The sequence below is a fragment of the Aulonocara stuartgranti genome (genome assembly GCF_965226115.1).
Source record: "Aulonocara stuartgranti genome assembly, chromosome: 12".
Lineage (NCBI taxonomy): Eukaryota > Metazoa > Chordata > Actinopteri > Cichliformes > Cichlidae > Aulonocara > Aulonocara stuartgranti.
In genome coordinates this window covers 2,984,348-2,998,740 of record NC_138948.1, presented here as the reverse complement: position 1 = coordinate 2,998,740, position 14,393 = coordinate 2,984,348, and positions in this window count along the sequence as shown.

Here is a 14,393-nt window from a genome sequence, read left to right as displayed (position 1 = left end):
CTCATTAATACAAAAAAGATGATCAAGATGACCAAAGAATCGATCGGTCATTAAAGCATTTTACTGAAAGCATAAACAGAAGCAGGACTGTTCATCAAATTCAACTCCTACACTCCCCAAACTGTGAAATAGGTAAAAACAATGTTGGTGCAGTAGCACTGAAAACTGATACACAGGATGATACAGAAAACTTCACTTTCAGTGCAATCCTTTAACCAGCAGTCTTTGGTCTTACAAAAGGTTTCACACAACCAGCAGCTCTGCAGACACGGTGACTTCTTCGATTGAGATCAAAGATCGATGCTGTTATTGAGGTCGTTCATTGACAGTCTGGCCAGGAGGCAGATTTAACAGCTGTGTTTTAATCAAACTATAATAACTCATTAAGAGTCTGCACTTCTCACTCTGCAGCTGGAATATTACTCAGGGTGAGACGGAGGGGAGAGAACCAAGGAGCAGGAAGGACGGCTCGGTCTTTATCATCTATCAATAGCGAGCAGCTTTCCGCGGCGTGAAAGCGACTCTACGACGTGGGTAATTTTTACTGTAGATTGCTGGAGCCGCTGAACGACAAGGAGACAAAGCTCACGCCGAAAGGAAGCAAGAGGAAGTAAATTAACAGTTTATGACCTTTGTGATGCTTGTAGCCCTTTTATAGGAGCGTTCATGGTGCTGCTTCTAGTGGAGGCTAATGTGGAAAAAATGACTGTCTGCCACTAGTGCTACGAATCAGTGATCTGACCTTCAGGCCAAAGTCACTGGGATTTGAACTCATCTGAGATTTTCAGTAGACACAACTATAGTACAGCTACCACAGGGCGAGAAGCAGGATGCACCCTGGACAGGTTTCCAATCTGACACAGAGAGACAGACAGCTACACCTCTGGGAAATTTATAATCGCCAGTTAACTCAACTCCACTAACCGAGTGTCTTTGAACTGTGGCAGGAAGCTGGAGTATCCATTTTATTATACTTGACATACCTGACAGGTGTGAAATATAAAAGGCAGATCAGGGGTCAGAGGTCAAATGTGGAATGATATTTGGATACAAAGCATAATGTGATATTTAGAATCCTCTTGTAGCAGTATCATTTCCTAACTGTCAGCGATACAACCAAAGGAATTTTAAGTTTTAAAGATCAAACACATTTTAAGAAAATTTGATCTTATTTGACCTTGAAAAAGAGGTCAGAGGTCCAAGGTCATGTGATATTTTGAATCTCCATATATCATTCCCTGTATGCCTCTGTAATGCCAATGCAGACAATGACAGTAAGAAATATAGTTTTAAATAGCTTCATAGGATTATTATCATTTTGACCAGATCAGATTCAGATCAATCTACTGAGAGGTCAGAGGTCAAATGGGACATATTTTAATTAGTTATACAATACTTTCCAAATGTTGCTAACATACACCACACTTATAAGAAGCATAGTTTTTGTCTGTTTTCAACCAACAAATTGTGAAGTTGACCTTTACAAACTTGGTAGTTTAACACGTTAACCGTTAACACGTCCTCCTGCTACACCACCACAAAGTCTCATCAGAATTTGCTGAAAACTTTTCGAGCTATCGTGTTTACAGAGCGAACGACATGCACGCATGCACACAAAAAAACGTAACTTCCTTGGAAGAAGTAATCAAATCGATTCCTTGCAGGTCTAATCAGTTGTTTGTTTTCAGCAAAGCTTCAGCATCCTCAGATGTTCATTATGTGTTTTTCTCATTGTCACAGCTGTTAAAGTTTATTAACTAAAATCAGTATTTTTGGAAGAAATGTTGCCATCACACACAACAAGGCCCAGGAGAACAACAAAGGCAGGAACACAGACAGCATACTAATTTTACTTCTTCTTCTACTCTTTTTGCAAACAGTCAGTGTATTTTCTGCCAGCTTTATCTGAAAGGATAAGATGAATGCCTGTAGGAAAAAAAGCCCTAAGCTAATTTGTTGTGGTAAGGTGATCAAAGCTGGGATGAAATTAAATTTGAGTCTGTAAAGGTTGAAATGATGACTCTAGAACAGCTTAAAGTGTTTTCCATGTTACAGCTTTTGTCCTTTTCTTTTGGTAGTTTTGGTCGACATTGAACCGCTGCGGTCCGCATCACAGTCTGCCTTTTTGCAACTTCTTGTCCCTGGATTTGTCTCATCTAAATGCAAACATCCTGAGGTAACTGCTTACTGCCCAAGAACATGCATAACAAACAAACAGAGACTCTTAAATCCTCAGGCAAGGACGGCTGTCCCAAAAGTCTAGACCGGAGATCAAAACACGACAGTGCTTTTCATCCTACTTGAAATGTGTGTTTTAAGTGGCACCACCTTAAGTCATTAAATGTATTTCTGACTTTTGTTTTCAAAATTGACACGGTGCTGCATCATTCTGTTTTTGCCTGTTATTATGTAACCAGCTTTATTCTGACTGACAGCGTTCTTATTTTATAAACAGGGTTTGTATTAGCAGAAATACGCCTGTCTTGTTATGTTCTGCACATGAGCTTGTCTAATTGGCTTCCTGCGAGACTGAGGTGCCTCTTGTGAAATTATTAATTAGTCTCTTGGATGTTTTTTGATATTTCCATTTCAAAAGATACCCTGCAGTGGATTCCTGCCACATAAGCTGTAATATCACCTGGGCAGGAAGCTGGGCAGCTGTGAGATCCAAATATCACCATCACGAGTGAGCCGGATGTTTCTTATTATGTTCCAAGATGCCTGGCAGCTCACTATTTCACTTATTTTGTCCAGTATATTCACTATCTGCCCTCTGCACATGTCCAAAACATCTAAACCTCACCTCTCTAACTTTGTCTGCCTGCTCTCTTCTTCACCTCTCCTGTGCCCAGGTATTTAAACTTTCTCTCTTATTCAAACTCATGTATTGGAGGTGTGCTTTCTTTTCATACCTCCACCTCTAATGCGTCTCTACCACCTGCTCCCTACTCTCACTACAGGTCACAATGTCATCGTCTGCAGACACTCCTGCCGGTCAGCCTGTCCATCACTGCTGCAAACAAAGAATGAGCTCAGAGCTGATCTCTGATGTGAGCCAACCTCCATCTGTCACTCCTACTGTACACCTCACCACTGTCTTCCTGTCCTCATCCATGTCCACCACACTCACATACTTCTCTGCCACTCGTGTCTACCTCAGTTCTTCTCCCTGTTATGTCCTTTTTTCACAAAGACAGAGTGAAGTGCTGTCTGACCTTCTCAATACTTGTTTTCTTCCAGGACTCTTTTCTGGATCTTCGCGGTGTGGCTGATCAGCTTTGTGCAGTTACCACAGCTCTCTTATTCCTGAAACTCAGTATCAACACACTTCTTCTCCATTCCTCAGAAATCCTGTCATTCTTCAATATTGCATTAAACAACCACTCTCCTAGACATCCTCACACCTGTGGAAGTACAGAGATTCAGCTGGACCAGCTACCGTTCTTCATCCTCTTCAAAGCTTCCCTCGCTTCCTTTTTACTAATTCACTTTCCTCCATCTGTCCTCTTCTCTCATTTTCCTCATTCATGAAGTCCTAAAAGTACTCCTTCCATCTTTTCATCTCACTCATCGCTCTCCTTTCCAGCTCAATGTCTGTCAATGTCTCTGTCAAGCCAAAAATCCCTTTCTTGTTTCTTAGTTCCTAACAATCTGTAAACATCACAGTACTTCAGCTTTCAGATTTCTGCTATAAATATATCCACAAAAACATCAAGTTGGAAAAATGTTCAATCCGTAGACAGCACTGCTTTGATCTTTCTGCACTTTGTTAAAAATATAGACATATAAAGCACTTTCTACTATGTGCTATATATATAGATATAGGCTCCAACCCTGAGATATGTATGAGTTAATATATACAGTATGCAGAAAGTGTAATTCTCTCTTGGTTTGTGTGGGTGTGTGTTTAAAAAAGAACGAGCTCTGCCTCGCAGGAAAACCCCTTCTGGCAGATGGCAGCGTGTCTGAGAGGACAGACTCCCCAATGATTTCCAAGCTTGTTAAAAGAAAAAAAGGACAGTACTGTGGAAATATCTTTTGTTCCGATCTTTGTTAAAGTTATCAAAAACTGCTTCGAGAAAACTGAAATTTCTCATTTGGGTTCATCACTCCGTGCCATTGACTGTCAGTCCAGTTCTGTGTAATTTGGTATACCTCAGTCTTTTCTCCCTGATCCTCCCTGATCCTGTCTTCCTGACAGCCACTCGGCTGAAGGATGAACTGAAGGCTCCGATGCATCTCTCAGGCTCCGTATCAGGTCTTTGCTGGATTTTCTTTTCGTATTTGTTAAGCACGTGACTTTCACATGCTGTTCATCTGCTGTAGATAGTTTTTATGCCTGCCGTTTCTTTGTTTGCCCTCCACTTCCTCAGATTTTTAAGGGAACGCTGCACAGCATGCAGAGATGTGCCACATTTTCAGCTAACAGCTCTTTTGGAATCGCCTTGTTGATGCTAAAATCTTATTTCATGTCTGTGAAACGGTTACCTTTAACATTTTTATTAGATTCAACTAAAGAAAGCCTCGCGAGTGATGGATGTCTGTGGAGGGACGTCAAAGTGCTGAAAATTGGCACATTGTTCGTTGTGATCTGTCAGGTGGACTTTAGTGACAAAAGAAACAAAAGAAAATGTGCTGGTGACAAATTCAATGAAAAACTGTGAACCGGCAGAACAGCCGACAAGTTTCCAGACTTTTTTTCCAGACTGTTGGTTTTTTTTGGGTTTTTATCATATAGTTTATTCCAATAAAGAAAAAAAGGGAAATCGATCACCAACTTCCTTATTTAGTGAAAACTGAAAGGGCACTGAGCTACATTCAAGATGTATATTACAGGCTGTGGTTGGAGCTAGTTTGCATGTTTCAAATTCATGAGCCGATAGAAAGAAAATTTGTGATGCTGATGAACCTGTTGCCCTGAGGCCTGTCAGGTGTGCAGAGGTAGACGTTCCAGCTGTATCAACCCTCCTGTCTGTAATAATCAGGATCTAAGGGTCGTCCCTGGGGTGCACTTTTATAACCCTGCAGTGCATCTCACCCTCAGCTGCTCTACACTTTTCTGTCTTAGCACTCTTTTCCCCCAGAGTCACGTCACCTGACACCACAGTTTAGTCAAACCAACTGTGGGTGGATGCAGGGAATTTGAAAGAGGAAAGACTGTAACACACATGCGCAAGACATATAAGTGCAGGACAAGACGTCATTTGATTAACATCCTCAGAGACTTAGCAGCTACTAGTGTCTTTAACAACCAAGCGCATTTTAAGAAACTATATATTAAAGTCGTAACCAGGACTCTTATCTAATCTTGAGTCTGATAGTTTTTCAGTTCTTTAAAGGGCTATTACCATGGTGACTGATCATATTAATGATGAAAGAGAGCATGACCAATCCTTAATTAACTAATTAAATAACTCATTTATAATGTTAATGTTTTTAAATATGCCAGAATTACTTTGTATTTTCTGTATACATGTCAGAAAATATAATTTGTAGCAGAAAGAGTATGGAGAAATCTCCCCGGTTTATCTGCTTTTAGCCTTTATGAATAGTGGTGGCAACACAGAAGTGCTGAAAAATGTTTGAACACAGTGCGGCTGCTGGTTGATCGTAGACGGGCTGATAGGTTTGTTTAAGGGTGTAAAATAAGCAAAAGGAAAAAAGTGAATGAACAAGAAAAGTTGCAAATGATTTTATGCTGCAAAAAGCGTATAAAGGAAAGTCAGACTGATACAACATCAAAGCTGACAAATTAAGCGGTTCAGGAACGTGGTGATAACTGGGCACCAGGAAAGACTTGACTGTTGGGATGTGTGTCTTCAAACATATTCGTAACTAGGGATGGGTATCGTTTAGGTTTTATCGCTGCCGGTGCTTAAAGAATGGAGAACACACACTTTGTCCAAAAACCTCTCATGTTCAGCTGTTTTTTTGTAAAAAGATAACAATGTTAGCCTTTTCTGCAGCTATGGGGCATATATGGTATCACTCTTGGCTGGAAGCAGTGCTTAAACAATGGAAAAAACACAAACTTTGTCCAAAAACCTCTCATGTTTAACTGTTTCCCACTTTTTCTTTGGTCATTTTAGCCTTTTTGTCCAGGGTGAAGGGAGCATCTGCCATCAAACAAGAGGACAGCTGCATGTAGCTATGATGGTGTTTGCTAGTTTACCTTACATGCATTAATATAATAAAGTGGTTAGAGTACTCAACGTAAATTACACACGAACAACATGAAGCTACTCACGCAGAGAAGAACGGCTGCTGCTGCATCATCATCCTCATCATTTCTGCTACACTGGCAGGGCTAGGGGCCAGGACTCTCCTCTTCGGGTTTTTGGGGGATGTTGCTAACTCCGGGTCCGATAACAGGCACCACACCGCAGTAGATGTGCTCGGTGTGAGGTCTCGCAGCAAGCTATCAAATACAGCACATTTCTCGGCTTTTAACAAAACGCTATGCGTCGCCAGGTGTTGTTGCAGGCTGCTGAGTTTGCATCTTTTGCTGTGAAGTACAGCCAGACTTTTGACCGCTTTTTAAATCTGTAGCTCTGCTCTAAAAGAACGTATGTACCTGGCCCCGCCTACTATCCTCGGAAACGTAAAATGATTGGCTAGAATCTAAAGCGTATCACATCTCAGGGGGAAAAAAGCACCGAAATGTGCTCTGCTTTTCGGTCTGGTTACTACCGTTTATGTCAGAACCGGTGCCATCATGGCATCAGATACTGGTACCCATCCCTATTCGTAACAGTTTATAACCTGATCATTTAAGCTAAAATGCAAAAAACAAAAAATAAAACAACACACACACACACACACACACACACACACACACACACACACACACACACACACACACACACACACACACACACAGCAGTTAAATCCATGTTGGACCAGGAGTTCTTCCTCTTTCCTCTGTGTGTACTTTTGTTCCTCGGTGTTTGGGGAATCCATTAGCTCAGAGGACTTCTGACAGTAACACATTTTTCATTCACTCCCCAACCAGTGCCAAAAAACCTGTATAAATGTCTGAAGTGGGCCAGAGGTAAAGCAGTCGCTCTGATTAGCATCCTGCCTTCACCGTCACTGGAGACAAACAGCCTGCTGCATGTACAATACTTCAGAAGAAAAAACGGCTGACAGATGCTTCCCACGACCACTCCAGGGGGGAAAAAAGAGATGTTTCCCTGAATTCCCTCATTGTTGCTGTGAGATAAGACAGAATTTAAACAAAGAATAACACGTGTTCTGCATTTTAAACATATCAGACTTCAGAGAGTTAACCCATGACTTCATCTTCTTTTCACTTGTTGGGTAAAAACTGTTGCAATAAAGTGAATGTGAAATCACTCCTGCGTGTCCAAATATGAACTGTGAACGTTCACATAGATTTCTATAAAAAGGAAAATGCATGCCGTTTTCACATTCCTCTGGATACTTCAGTCTGCTTAGCTCTAAACATGCAAAGAGAAGGTCTCATTTTTCTCTTCTGCAGGGATCCACAGATGCATGATTAATTTTATTCATAGCTTTAGCCTCAGTCGACTTAGTCTACTGTGGACTTGTTGTCTGCAGGTATACACACATTAAGTCTGTAACTTTGTGACCCTTTTAATGGCATATTAAATTATATTTGGGACCAAACTAGGGCTGAACGATTATGGAAAATAATCTAATTGCGATTTTTTGCCCCAATATTGCGATTGCGATGCGATATGCGATTATTTTTTAAGGTCTTTGTCTTCTGTATTATTAAACAAAGACAAGCAATACATCATATAGTATGGCCAATACTATATTACATTAATTTTAAACTGTTCTTTCCTGGAAGACAGACCTCTGTTATGATGACATGAGGTGATGCATGAATTGATGACTGACATTTTTATTTAACTTCTTCAATCACAACAGTATATTTGAACATACACAATAGTTTATTTTTAGCTTACAAACATCTGAGCATAAAGTGCTGACAAGGAACCCTGGTGTAAACATTAAAATGAAAGTCAGTACAATGTGCAGATTGCAGAAATATACATAAAAAAAATCAGTGGCTTTACCACACTCAGTTTTTCGACATCTGTGAACTACTAGACAGTCATTCAATTAAAAAATAATATTAAATAAATAAAACTAATAAATAAAAAATACACACATCTTACTGATCTCTGCAGTCAGTAACATTACACATAAAGTGCAAACATAATAGCAATTGTATAAACACACACACAAACACGCCTTTAAAGTTTAAAGGCGTGAAATTGGACGGTCTAGTTCTGATTAGCGTCACCGCTGTCTCGGTGGAGTTTAATAAACTCGGCCGTCTGCTTCTTGCTATCTAAAATATAACCAGACACTGGTGTAAATTCTCGACTGTCTCATACTTCTGTTTAATAAGTTTTCTGTTTGACGTTTAGTCAGCTGTGTGAAAACCAAGGAGGAACCCACCCGGGGGATTAATAAAGTTTTATTTTATCTAATCTAATAACTTTAATCTCAGCCAAACCGATTTACTCACGAACAAACAAAACACTGAAAAAAGCCCAACAATAACATTTTTAGGTTGTCTAAGTGACTTATATATTACGTTTAACCCGAGCAGCGAAACTCCGCGGTGATCTGAAAATGATGTGCCGGGAGTTGTGCCGTTCTCGGCCGCATCAGTAACCCTCGAGCTCCCGGCTAGCTGTCGAGCTGGTGGGTAGCAGACGCCTCTGAAAACGTCGAAGCACTTTTGCAAATATGGGATATCTTGATAAACCGAGCAGATATTTGATGTTTACACAACTACTTTCTCGCCTGAAAATATGTTAAAAGTTTATTTTGTGACCCAGAAAGATTAGTATGAGTAATTTTAAAACTTAGTAGCGGCCGCCATTGCTGGAAACTGGAGTTTGGCTGGGCCGCGCTATGAATTCTGGGATATGGTAGTAATTTGGACAGCCTTATAATCGCAGTATAATCGCAGCCTTTGCGGTTAGAAAATTGCACTTGATCATGTCGCGATATTATCGCAAATGCGATATATCGTTCAGCCCTAGACCAAACGTCAATGGAAAAAAACCTCATTAACATCCAGTCGTCCCAAGTTTGAAACACCTTCAACACAGCCGTGTTTGCTTCTGCATTTTCAGGCCTTTAATATTTGTCATTAAAGGTTTGTGGGTTTGACAGAAGACTGGATGGAAAGATCTTCTGACATCTACAGAGTTCATGCTGTCTGATATTTCTAAAGCTTTACGATGTTCTCTGGAACACACTGCTCTACAGTCATTTTGTAAACTACGAGTTTGGACTGGCTGAAGCTGCTCAGGCATCCCCAGAAGCCTGTCTGCCTCATCCACAACAAAGGGATGCCGTGCAGAGTGATTCACAGTGCACGTGAGACAGAGGAGTGAGACAATCCATTTAGATTGTTCTGGTTAATGACCGGATCATGAAGTCTACTGCCAGCAGTAAGAGGGATCCAGTGGACACTTTGTGGATGACCTTGAGCTCCTGTAATTATACCTACTCAACACCAGCAACAAAGAACCTGTTTGGCTTGATGCTGCGCAGCTTTCATGTGCCTTAGCAGCACGATGGATAAGAAGGTGGGACAAATGATGATGTGAAGAGCAGAAAAGTCCAGCACCTTTGTTCGGATAAGCTCCGAAGCTCCAAGGAGATCAGCCAACACACCAAGCTGCATTCTATCAGCCTTACTCTGAAAACAGCATCTGAGCAAACAGAACAAGAAGATATTCTCGTGTAGTAAAATATTTATCTGGAACACATGAGGAAAAGGATGGAAAGTTTGAAGCAAAGTCCTGCATGTTAAACATGTTTTAAAATCAGAGTGTAGGAAAAGTCTCCAGGCAACAACATTTCTGAGTCATGAGATGAAAAGTAAGATAAAAATCAGCTCCTTGTTCAGTCTGAAAGCACCTGCCTGACACTAGATGTCATTTACTGATGATGCAGGTGAGTACAAGGTGAGATGAGACACTTCCTGCCAGAGGCACCTTTAAATCAACAGCATTATGGTCACGTAAGACACAGACATTACATGTCATGACTCACTGAAAAGTCGGATTTTTATCTTCAAATGCACTGCTTAGAAACTTGAGATAGGTCATTTGACATTTCTTTCCCCCTTTTTTATCATTTGAAAGAAAAACAGCATGAAAAGATTATTTTCTGAAGCTGATACTTCTTTCAGTCTGACCAAGAAGAAATCATCGTCCGTAGAAAGGCCAGCTACATAAAGTAGTTCCCGCTGTTCTTCTTTATTCACACTTGTCTTAGCCAAATTATGCATAAATCATAAGCTGAATAAAACTAACTGAATAAAGATCTGGCCTCGCACTAAAGCCAAATGTCCAGTGACTCTTAGATCCAGCATGCACATTCATTCCTGCGGGGTTTGGTTATGGCTTGGAGCTGCAGGTAGGTGGTGCTTATCCTTTTTTATTTGTCGTCTGTGTAGATCAGGGTAAACAAATGTATGAATCTCATATTTATTTATCAACTTGAGAATCCAAATAATAATCTTTTATTTTATTTTCAGTAGTAAAACGGGCGAACATACCGAGACAGAAAACAAAGAAGAGCCCTACAGTTTGGCTAAGCAGCTGGAGAATGATGTATGCACTTATTTGCAATTGATCAAACAGCTTTGCTGCAAGTAAGCGCATATGTATGTAATATACAATGACAGAGCTGCAGTAACATTTCTTTATCAAAGCCTTTATGAAAATGTTTCAAATTACCATGGAAACAATATAAATCATTTCAAAGACCAGGCACTAAGCCATCTATGCAGCCTTTCTTCTGGAGGCAGAGTTTATTTTTGTACAGGTTTTCATATTGTAAAGCAGAATGAACTGATGATTTTATTTTTATATGTGTACCAATATACAATATATACATACTTACAATAAAAATGTTAAATGTTATACAATCTTTAGCATTAAGTGACCCAGTCTAGGCCGACTGGAGGCTGTGATCAGCTCCAAACGTCGTGCTGTGTTCCTGGAGTTAACCTTGCTAAAGGCAGGCTTTCCATGTAGACTTCCTGTTCTGTTTGCCAGTTTTTATCAAAGTGGTTCTGAGACTGAACTTCACCAAATGCACAGTCCAACCGCATGAAGCCAAAGCTGGTTTAACCAGGAAAAAAAACAGAAAGCATTTTGCTTCCAGATGTCTTGTCCTTTGTCTAAAGATAATGCACAAATGTACATGGAGTAAAATAACATTTAAATACGCTGCCAGATGTGTAGCTATATAGCTCTAACAAAGCTTAAAAATGCTGTGGTTTAGACAGAGACATGCGTAAAACTGTAAATTTGCCTCAGTTTTAATATACGGCGCAATCTTACTTTCTGTTTTCGATTTTGTTCAATTTAAATTATTACGGCTTTAGTAAAGAGCCAAACAGATTTGGACAGACATTTGACAAACATTGGATTGATGATTTGGATTTTAGGTCTCTATGTAAAGTTCTGATAATGATGAGGAAACTGAAAAGACCTAATCACACATAACTCAACCAGCCCGTAAAATAATCAGAATCAGAATACTTTATTCATCCCGAGGGAAATTAGGGGTTACAGCAGGCAGCACGCTAATGGCGCATGCGCACTCACAAAGGAACCTTCTGACCAACTTTACACAAACATCACATTGGGGAGACATGTCAGTAAACACTCCACTGCAGGCAAGTTCAGTAAACAAAGCACAGGGTCAGGGAGCTGCAGTGTTTGTAAAGTTTGAAAAAATAATGCAATCCTATCTATCCTTCCACATGAGGCCAGCTCTCTGCACTCTCTACAGCTGCTGTGCATATAAAACAATGTTAGCCTTGAGAATAACATTGTTTTATATGCACAGCAGCTGTAGGATGCCTGTCGTCCACAAACTGCCTTCTTGTTACCATGGTGACTTTCATCAGCGCACACACACACACACACACACACACACACACACACACACACACACACACACACACACACACACACACACACACACACACAGGATTCCCAGAGAGTAATCCAATTGTTTGAGGTGTCCTGAGGGATGACCCAAAAGTTGCAGCAAGTTCAAGTTTTAAACTGGTGTCATTTTTGGATTTTATTAGTGCAAAAAGTGTTTGGCATCACTTTATTTCAAATGACAAAACCCCCTTGCTAAAACAGCTGTGTTGCCATACTGCAACTCCCACAGGGGGGGGTGCAGTTACTACTGCACGATTTCTTACCACAAAAAACCGAAGTACAATGCACAACATTGCTTCTTTAATAGAAGGGCAGCCTATTTGAAGCACCCACTAATCTGATATGTTCGACCCTGTGCCACTCGCTCCACCGGTCACCCACAATTTAAGTTTAATTATAGATTAACATGGTTCAGTGACACATTCATTACTTGGTATGAAGTTGGACCATCAAATCAAAGCTCGGTCCTAAAAGTCTGTAAAAAAAGAAAAAGATTTAAAATGAAGAGCAAATGTGGCAAAATTTAAGAATGAAAATAAAACATCACAGTGAATAAATTAATTAAGAAGAAGCCAAGTGTAAAACTGGGAACGCCAGTCATACCTAAATCAGCTCTTTGTGGGAATGACCCATCTTAATACTGGGAGACAAAAGGAGCAGGGAAGCAAATACATGCACATGCATGCCCTTCAATAGGTGGAGAAGGTTTAAAAGGCTACTTTAAACATGTCTGCCAGCAAGATCTGCATCGCTTCATCTCTGGTTCTAAAAAACCTAAATGTGGATCATGTTACTACAATTAAATCATTGGGTGGGTAAACCAAATTGGAGTTAACCAAACATGTAAGTGCTTTTCTCCAAAAATAGTGTTTCATTGCATATCTGCGCAAACAAAAAGAAAAAGTGAGATGTTTTCAAAATAACACAAACTGAAGGCAGCAATGAGCAAATATATATAACAAAATATATAATGGGAGGAATTCAGTTAATAACTGAAGGGGATAAGAGAGCAAGAAATCCATATAAACATCTGCATAATGCCTTCTGAGTCCTGTCTGCAATGAGACAATTTGCTCCTGGCGTGCTGAGAACTGAACTCAGAGTCTATGTTCCTGTGATTTGTGTGTGTAAGTGCACTTGGCTGCACTGTTCACCACCAGTTGTTCACATTTGAGAGTGAGAAAAAACATTCTTCATGTGCAGCTGAGGTGAATCTAAAATCTCACAACTTTTGTGCAATGTGCTCAGAGGCAAGGTCAGAATATCAGCACTCGTCTGCACAGAAATAAAAAGATAAAGAGTTTTATTTACATTACAGGTTAAGATTTTTAAAAATATCTTCTGCTTTTCTATTTTTTTCTACAGTTTTAAACTCGCCGAGGTCTCACATTTATTCTGAGAAATAGAGAAGATGTTCAGCAGGTTATCCCGTTAATACACACCAGCCTGAGAGCCTGAAGCCAAATAATCCAGCAGACCGACTGGTAAACTAAGACTTCAGGCTGCAATCACTGCAAGCAGAGAAACTGTCTCAAGAGAGAGTCGGCACACTTTTAGATTCAGGGTTGGTAACTAAATTTTATTTAAAGACAAAAAAGAAAAGACATTTCTTTTAGAAAGAGAAAAGCGTGACTGTCAAATCTAAAGGGTTTTTTTGTTGCTCAGCAGGTAACATGGAAAAATGAAAACACCACAAGATGGCAATCACAGTCCTCCACAAACGCCGCACAAGCCTAAATCAATTTTAAAAGAAATACTATGATATTAAGATGAGGCAACATCTGCTAATACTTTCGTGAGAAAAAAGTGAAAAAACAAAACAAAACAGCTGACAAGTAGATTTGAGATCAAGACAAAACAGGAAAAGGAAAGAGTCCAGAAAATACAAGCAGCATAAAAGCAAAAGTTTTAGAAAGTACAGCAAAGTTGTAGCAAAGCAGCAGGAAGAAAAATCACAAGGGGCAAAACAGAGACACGAGGAGACCGACAGGGAGGTGCAGAACTATGATTGGCTAACAAGTCACAGGCAAGTTTACAGGAAGCAGAACCAACTGAGACACACGAGCACGTAGCAAACAAAATAAACAGTAAATAAGAACAACGAGCGACACAAAGCTCACACAGACAACAGGGAGGGAAACACAGGAGATATGGTTTAAAAACAAACGTGTTTCATGATGAATCCTCACATATCAATAAAAGACGCAGCAATAACTGTGACTGACTACGACAATCGTCACAAAATCATGATAACGTTTATCTCACTTAATTGGTCGCTTTAGGCTTCAAAGATAAAGCATCTAAGGGTAAGGCAGCCAGGAAGGCCGCCATTAACGATGCTTCTGCAGGTTAGATCTTGTTGCTCAATAACTTTTTCTCAATGATTCAGACTCGAGCCGAATCAAACATGCC